Source organism: Hyaena hyaena, unplaced genomic scaffold (genome assembly GCF_003009895.1).
Source record: "Hyaena hyaena isolate Hyena2069 unplaced genomic scaffold, ASM300989v1 scaffold_892, whole genome shotgun sequence".
In the NCBI taxonomy this organism is placed as follows: Eukaryota; Metazoa; Chordata; class Mammalia; order Carnivora; family Hyaenidae; genus Hyaena; species Hyaena hyaena.
In genome coordinates, this window is record NW_024081509.1 from 520,306 (window position 1) to 530,130 (window position 9,825).

A 9,825-nucleotide genomic window follows, 5' to 3' on the forward strand; every position below is an offset into this window, starting at 1 on the left:
AAACTTAAAACCAATATCCTTCATGAACATTAGATAAAGTAATTCTTAGCCAAGGTGTTTGTAAATGGATTCCAGCAACATTAGAAAGGGTAATACATCCTTTGTTTTTGGCTTAACATTCATAGCTATGTGTCATCTCAATAGATGCAGAAAATGCTTTTGACAAAAATCAACATCTCATAAAAACTCTGAGTAAACTAAAAAGAGAAGGGACCTCCTCAACCTGCTAATGAACATCTATGAAAACCTACATACAAACAAAAACAATCTTGAAAAAGAACAAAGTTGGAGGACTCACATTTCCTGATAACAAAACTTACTACAAAACTACAGTAAAAAAAAAAAAAAAAATAGTATGGTACTTCCATAAGAATAGACATGTAGATCAATGGAATAAAGCACAGAACCCAGACATAAACACATATCTGGTTAATTGATTTCTGATAAGGGTGCCAAGACGATTCAATAGTGAAAGGGTGGTGTTTTCAATAAATGGTGCTGGGGAAACTGGATTTCTACATGTAAAAGAATGAAGCTGGACCTTCATTATATACTGTATATAAAATTTACCTTATACCATATATAAAAATTAACTCAAAATGAATCAAATATAAATGTAGACCCGCAAGTATAAAACTCTTAGAAGAATACATAGAGGGAAAGTTTTATGACATTGGATTTAGCAATATTTTCTTAATTATGGCACCAAAAGCACAGACAACAACCCAAAAAAAGATGAGTAAATTTAAAGCTTTGTATATTCCTAATCTTATTTCTTTCCATAATTTTATCTTTATCTTCAGGTACCTATTTCTCGTCTATTCCCACACCCCTGCCCCTGAACCCTGTGGAATTTACAGGCATATTCTTATCATATTACTGTTCTAATGAAAAATCTATAGACCCTGTGGAAAGCAGTGGCTTTTTATTCTTCCACATTCATACATCTTAGGGCAAGAAGTGGATCCCTGACACTTGTAGACCATTAATCCTCCTGCTTCACTTAAAAACAACAAAACTGAACTTCTTTGAAACACTTGATATCAAATTATACCACCCTCGGATCCTGATGGCAACAATCCATGGTACTATCCATAACTTTTCATGTTCATTGAAGATTTAAAGCACTCCACTCATGACCGTTTTACCACTGCTACCATTGACCCCATTCTCAGAGCTTTTCCTAACACAGGAATCACCCACTCAGTGCTCCTGCCTCAACTTCCTCATGGCCTTACTTTTAACCATCCTGCTTCCTGCTTCCCCAGAACCACTCACAACCATGATCTCTTCCATTCATGAAATCACTTCGAAGATCACAGTTGTGAGCCTCTGACTCTTTGATCACTGATTCTTATCTTTCCAGTTCACTTCCTCTAGTAACTACCCAAACAATCTTCAACTCCTCTAGAAGTCTTGACTCACAACCTCACTTTCCTTTTTTGCCAAGTTTGGTTTTGCAGTCCATGCTATTGCTTACCCATAATCTCTAATCGTTTATTCCTCTTTCTCTCCATTGTTCTTGCCTGGCAAACCTGAATGCTGGGTGAATCCACTTGACATAGTTACTATGTAGCTGAACTCCTGAGTCACACAATTGAGTACCTACTCCACAGACCTTTCCCTTTCCCTAGTGCCACACAGCCACCTGGTGCCAAGGATACAACAGGCCTAAGGAAGAAAAGCCAGCCAGCTGGGGACAAAGTGTGGAAGGATGGAAGGAGGCCCTGGAAATCATACATGTATGATTGGCTCAATCTTGTATCCATCCACTTCCAGACTTATTAAAATGAGAAATAAGTAACAAGTAGATATTATTAAAGCCAGAAGTGCCCTAGTAAAACTATTCTCACCATGAAAATTGTCACCATAACTATGTAGTTTTTCCTCTTCATTCTATTACTGTTGATAAAGCTTCCCATATCTTGTAGGTAGACAATCCTCTTACTAGTACTCTCAGTCCACCCCCTCACCTATCAATGCCTCAGGTATTAGTTGCTGCTTCACCTGCCCTCCACCCTTCCATTGATGTCTCCTTCTCTGCTGCATCTGTCCTATTAACTTATAAATATGCTAGAATCCTAGATTTAAAGACCTTCTTTTGTGGGTGCATGGGTGGCTCAGTTAAGGATCCAACTCTTGATTTCAGCTCAGGTCATGATCTCAGAGTCGTGAGGTAGAGCCTCATGTTGGGCTTCACACTGGGTATGGAGCCTACTTAAGATTCTCTCTCTCTCTCTCTCTCTCTCTCTCTCTCTCTCTCCCTCTGCCCCTTCCCCTCCCCATCTCAAAAAATAAAAAAGACCTTCCTTTCAATTCCACATATCCTTCCAGAATATATCCCATTTTTCTGGGGTTTTTTAAATAGAAAATTCCTTTTCAAATGGTCTCTATACCTCTACTTCACCTCACTGTTACTTAAACCACAACAGTCAGGCTTTGTTCCTACCACTCCACCAGAATATTCTTGCAGAGGTTACCAATGATTTTTACTTGGCCAAATCTTATGTAATCAGTCCTCACCATACGTAAGCTCCCGGTAGTTTGTTCACATTTGCTCATGACTTCATATTTGAAATATTTTCTTCACATTTTCACAGTTTCCTCTATTATTCACAGGCTCCTTATTTGCCTACCTTGCTATATTGGAATAACCCAAGCTTATTCCTCAGCTCTCTTTTTTATCAATGCTTCCTGCATAGTGTCATCTAATCTCATGGCTTTCAATATGCTAATAACTCCCAAGTTTGATAACTTTCATTAAATCAAAGATGTATTGATGCCATTATTTTCTTGATCTTACTAACAGGTGCCGAAAGAAGATGTCATAGCTAAATCACAAATACCAGTTGTCTGACAACCAATGATAATGAGATGTATCCTGATTTCAGACATAATAATATACAGAAAAGAATATATACAGAAAATGTGTACCTCAGAATTGAGGACATAAAATATAGAGATCTCCAGTTCTAAATTCCATAGTCTTACATCCAACTTGGAAGAATATATGTTATCTCAAATTTAACATGCTCAAAGCTAAACGTAGGATCTCCCCTCCACATCCCCTATTCCTCTCCATAAATAGACCACCATGCACCCAGATACTCAGGCCAAAACCTTCATAATCATCCTTGACTCCTTTCTTTCTCTTACATCCAGCATCCAATCCAAGAATAAACTCTATTGGCTCTGTCTTGAATTAGACCACTTCCCATTACCTCTACAATAATGTGAACCAAAACACCATCTCTCACCTGGATCTATGCATGAGCCTTCTAATGCACCCCCTGCTTCCATTATTGTGCTCTATCATCCATTCTCCATCCAGTAACCAATACAATAATTTTCAAGTATATTTCAGATTATCTCTCTCCATGACCAAAATTCTCTAATGGCTTCTCATCATAATTCAAATAACATCCAAAGTCATTACTACAGGCTCTGCCTGATCTATTCCTGGCTCCTTCTCTGTTCTTAGTTACTTCCAGTTCTCTCTTCACCCACTTCATTCCAAATACATTGGTCTTCTTGCTACTTCTCCAATGTGCCTAACATGTTTCTGTCTCAGTAGCTTTGCACTGGCCATTCTCTCTACTTGGAATTATCTTTCCTCAGAAATCTGTCTGGCTTTCATTTGTTTGTACCTGGCTCAAAGGCCCACCACTATCTACCTGATGCCATATCCCAACTCCTGAGTTCTCCCCAAGAGAAGAAATCTCCTTGGCTATTCCCAAACTATGGAGGGTCCCTCTTTCTTGAGGAAAGCTTCCATCTTTGGCTCAGTCACCAGAGCCAGGAGGCGAGTCATGTAGTACAAAACACCTACTTGGACCTAGTCCTTCAGCAGAAGCTATAGGTTTGATATGTTTTCAAATAAAATGTATGAGCTGGGTAAGCACCTATAACACAGCTGTTAAAATTTCTTTATCTCTCTTAATAAAGTCTAAGGCAAGACCATGCCTGACTGATGAGGTTTGTAGACATTAAGTGGAAAAACTTGACAGTCAGATTGCCTATGTCAAGTCTCATTTCAGCCACTTACTAGTTATATGAGTTTTGGCAAGTTATTTAGCCTCATTCTAAAATGAAGATAATAAAAGTATTTACCTCATACAGTTACTTTAAACGTTGAAGTAATTGATGCAACACACTTAATAAGGGCCTGGTAATATCTCAATATATGTCATAGTCGTCATCACCATCATCATCATCACCATCATTGTCATTTTCATCATCATCATCATCATCATTTTCCTTTGCCTCCCCCTAGCTCCAGTTATCCTTAGGGTCAACCAGAACCTAAGAAGACCCCAAACTCCAAGACAAAAAAGATACGTCATCCCACTACCCCACCAAAAGATTCCTCCATGAGCTGTAGAGTCACGAAGATCTGGATTTGAATTATGACTTTGATACTTTCTAGGTGATCTTGTAGAAATCTTTTAACCTCACTTTCTTTGTCTATGGAGTAGGGATATAACTACTTACCTCCTGGAATATACAGCCATTTGGAGACAATGTATGCTAGGTGGTGGGCAAAGAGTAAGTACTCAATAACCAGCAGTAGTGCCAGCAACAGTCCCCCTTTTTCCAAGCACATGGGAAGATTGTATTTCTCCTTGAAGTGAGGTAGTGCCAGTGGGTCATGGAAAAAGTCATGTGTGTCACTTCCAGGCTGGAGCAGTAAGTTGCTAATGTGAGGCCAGCTAGCATTCTCTTCTTCATGACAATCATGGGAGCAGGTGTTGAATTTGAGCCTCCATCAATCTGAGTCCCTCAGTGATTGTGAGAGCAGAGCTCTCACTACCAACCTATACTTGACATGTAGCTTGACCAAGAAGAAAACTTTTTTTTTTTGTAATTGGGATTCAAGAGTTGTTTGTTACTGCAGCATATCCCCACCTATTATGACTATATACTTTCCAGAATAAGCCAGGTAATAAATATAGAAGTAATGGCATACTTAAAGAATCAGTGTTTTATAAATCCTAATTACACTGACTCAGGCAACTCCTGCTAAACCATAAGGTAAATGATTAATGAGGAATGGGGCATTCCTACTGAAATCATCCTAATTCAGTGGCCACTCTTAGCACTACTTATGAAGGGTCAGCTAGATATTTTGAGTCTTCTGACACAATATTAAATGCACAATATCACCAAGATACATTCTAGTTTTTTTAAAAAGTGTTTTAGTTAAGCCAAATCTTTGGGATTTTATAATCTTTGAGTTATCATAAACACAGGAAATAGAGAAACTTGCTAAAGTCATCAAAAGAAAATAATTTGACCTAGTCTCATCTACAAGTCAGTGGTGTGAAGAAAGGGTCTCAGTTAGATGAAAAGAGAATTAAGAGCTAGTTAAGCAATTTAAAAGACCAAATATAAATGCAGAGTCTTGGCCTGGGATATTTTTGACAATTTGTATGCCAAGGCTGTTTGAAGGACAATGAGAGAAATCTGAATAAAATCTGAATTTTACATTATGTGAGGGGCACGTAGGTGGCTCAGTTGGTTGGGCCTCTGACTCTTTCTTCCATTTTGAGTTTGTTTTTGTGTATGGTGTAAGAAAGTGGTCCAGGTTCATTTTTCTGCGTGTTGCTGTCCAGTTTTCCCAGCACCACTTGCTGAAGAGACTGTCTTTATTCCATTGGATATTCTTTCCTGCTTTGTCAAAGATTAATTGGCCATACATTTGTGGGTCCATTTCTGGGTTCTCTATTCTGTTTCATTGATCTAAGCATCTGTTTTTGTGCCAGGGCCTCTGACTCTTGATTTGGGCTCAGATCATATCTCGCTGTTCATGAGTTCAAGCCTCCAGTCAGACTGTGCGCTGGCAGCTCAGAGGCTGCTCAGGATTCTCTGTCTCCTTCTCTCTCTTTCTGCTCCTCCCCTTCTCATGCCCACCATCTGTCTGTCTCTCTGTCTCTCTCAAAAGTAAATATGTTTTAAAGATATAATAAATAAATACATAATGTGAATAGACACTTATTGAGTAGGTGGATATCACTGATGGAGAAAAAACAAGTTGCAAAACAATGTATAGGATGGAAACATTTCAGCAAAAGAGTATCTGTATATGTATGTGCATTCGTAGGAAAAGATCTGGAACTGTAATTCTAAGGGATTAATAATGATAAACTTTGCACAGTGGAAAATGATGTTATTATGCTTGTTTGTATTTTCTAATTTTTAAAAAATTTTTAAATGTTTTATTTATTTTTGAGAGAGAGAGAGAGAGACACCATGAGCAGGGAAGGGTCAGAGAGAGAGAGAGGGAGACACAGAATCTGAAGACAGGCTCCAGGCTCTGAGCTGTCAGTACAGAACCCAATGCAGGGCTTGAACCCACGAACCATGAGATCATGACCTGAGCTGAAGTCGGAGGCTCAACCCACTGAGCCACTCAGGCACCCCTGTATTTTCTAATTTTCTAAACATACAAACATAAAATTATATTCTTAAAAATTAATAAACTTCAGAACAAAAATTGGAGTGTAAGCATTATTTTAGTTAACTAGTAACATTGAATATTGTAAATATGATGGAATAGATTTTCTGAGGGGAAAAAAACTCTACCATTAAAAACACCTAGTCATAATGGAAATGATATTACATTTTAAATATAGCCAAGTTGAAAAATCACAAGAATATTTAGAAATGAGAGCTAAAGCAATGATAGAGTGACAAAGTATTTATGACATGAAAGTAGTTGCCCATTTTTGAAATCTAGACATGTGGGAACCCAAATCTGAGACACAAGACTTGGAGCACAGAGAATAATTGCTTATACTGGGTGCCTAAGTCTAGCCCAACAAGTAGACAAGGTTATGAACCCTAAAGAAGTTAGCCATACCCAGAACCTAGATGACTGAGATCTACCAAGAATAAGAAATGTGGCCTTGTTGCCCATGGAGTAGAGGCTCATTCCCAGAACTTAAAGGCCAGGGACAACAATCAGAAGACACAGGGCCTTGACACCCTGGGGGTAGGTAACCCTAATGGAAGACATGGAATTCTCATCATCTGAGCCTGAATAACTAGATTCAGACAAGTAGTTTAGACAGCTTTAATGACTTGGTAATAGTTATCCCTACTTGGAACAGGAACCTGAGATCCAACCAAAAGGGGACATGGCCTTTGTGCCTAGGGATAGTAGAACATACTCAGAATATGCAGACTGGTTTCCAACAACTAGAGGAGACAAGGTCTCAATGCCCTGAAAATACGCGCCCATATTTGGAAACTCAGCTCATAAAATCAAACAGGGGAGACCAAGTCTCAGAGCCTTAAGAGTAATGGTCAACTCGCAGAATATACATTGGGAATCCAAAAGTCAGAGGGGTATATACCTCTGCCAGGATATTTTTCCATGATCAGAACTTAAGATATAACAAGCAGAGAACTTTGTGCCCTAGGTGTACTTACCAACTCTCAAATTCTAGAGACCTGGGATCCATAAAACAGAATATATGAGACTTTCTTGCCTGGGGAAGAAATATTGAAAATATAAAAACCTGGAACCCAACAAGGAGAGGACACGAGGCCCTGGTACCCTGGGAATTGTTGTCCATGTTCTGCTCAGAGATCCATAGTGTGACAAACAAAGGAGACAGCTTGATGCCCTTGCAAGAGTTTTCTAAATCATAGAAGTGAGATCCATCAAGGAGAAGTGACAAGGCTTTGATGCCCTAGGAGTAGGTTCTCATTCTTAGAAGAAATTAGAAAACACACAGAGGATATAGTGTTTGATGCCCTGGGAATCATTGCTTATAATCTGAACCTGGAGGCCTGAATTCCTTCAAGCAGAGTAGCCAGGGGCTTTGTGCCCTGGGAACAGTTGCTTACGCTCAGATCATTGAGATTGACAGTTCGTTCAGGAAAAAAGACAAAGCCATGGGTGCCTTTGGTGTTGTTGAGACTTAGACTCCAACAAGCAAAGGAAGCTATGCCTCTGTGCCTGGAGATCATTTTCCCATAATTAGAATTTAAAAATAAGATAATCCAACAAACAGAGGAAAATCAATCTAGTGTTTTCTACCAAACAGAGGATTTAATGTCTTGATGTCCTACATATAGTTGCCCAACCTCAGAGCCTAGACATTCTGGATTTAATACAAAGAGGAGATAAGGCTTTCTTGCCTAAAGAATATGTGTCCATAATTAGATCCTAGACACAGAGATTTGCAAGAAGAGTAGAAGAGTAAAAGAAGCCCTCCATGTTTACTATAGACTAAATATTGATGTCCCCTCTAATTCATATGTTGAAATTAATTCAATCTCTAGGTTTCTAGTAAGAGCAATTACTCCCAGAATATAAAAGCCTTGTTTTCTCTGTGTGCTGAATCAAGTTACAGGTTCTGAGTATGAGCCAAGTACTCCCATTACCAAATGTGATGATATTAGGACACGGGGCCTTTGGGAGTTGCTTCGCCTCTAAGATTGGAGCCCTTATGAATGGGATTAGTACTCTAGTAAAAGAGACCCCAAAGCGCTCCCTAGCTCCTTCCACCATGTGAGGACACAGTGAAAAGGCAGCCAAACATAAGGAAATGGGCATTGAATCTTCCAGTACCTTGGTCTTTAACTTCTAGCTTTGAGACTATGAAAATAAATTTCTGTTGTCTATAAGCCATACAGTTTATACAAGCAGAGATTTTTTTTTGTTAAAACAACCAAAACAAAGACACTATTGATGCTTATATTCAAAACCTACAGATTTTGGATCCAGGAAGCAAGGGCAACAAGTACGTGCTGCTATGACAGATTGCTTTTCCTTAGAACTTAGAAACACGGAATCTAACAAAAAAGTTGACAAGGCCTTGTCCAGTGAAGAATTGCCAATAGTCAGATCCCAGACACCAGAAAAATACTAAGCAAAGGAGACAACACTTGGTACCTAGGAATACTTGTTTATACTCAGAACCTATAACTTGGAATTGAACAAACAGAGGAAACAAGGCCTTTATGTCATGGAAGTAATTGCCCTTACTGAAACCTAGAGGGTTGAAATAGCACAAGCCTTAACTGTGATCCCCAAAGGAACAACTAAAAATTAACTGAAAATGATATGGTAAAAGAAATGACAAGGAAATTATAATGGCACACTAGAAAATGTTTATTTAACACAAAATGCCAATAATAGAGGAATAGAATAACATAAAGGACATAAGACATGTCAAAAATAGCAAAATCAAAGACATAACTCTTACCTTATCAATAATTACACTAAATATAAACAGATTAAACTCTCCAATTTAAAGGTAAACACCAAATGAATGGATTTATTTTTTTTTAATATTTTTATTTATTTCTAGGAGAGAGAGAGAGAGAGACAGTGTGAGCAGGGGAGGGTGAGAGAGAGAGGGAGACACAGACTCTGAAACAGTCTCCAGGCTCTGAGCTGGCAGTCAGCACAGAGCCCGACGCGGGGCTCAAACCCACGAACCGCGAGATCATGACCTAAGCTAAAGTCGGACGCTTAACCGACTAAGCCACCCAGGCGCCCCGAGCTGAATGGATTTAAAAGGGGGAAAAAAGCCCACATGATACAGCACTATACTATCTGTAAGAGATACACTTTCAATTCAAAATCAAAAATAGGTTGGGGCACCTGGGTTACTGAGTCAGTTAAGCATCCAACCTCAGCTCAGGTCATGGTCTCACTGTTCATGGGTTCAAGCACTGCATTGGGCTCTCTGGTGACACCTCAGAGCCTGGAGCCTTCTTGGATTCTGTGTCTCCCTCCCTCTCTACCCCTCCCCCACTTGCACTCTATCTCTCTCTCAAAAATGAATGTTAAAAAAAATAGGTTGAAAGTAA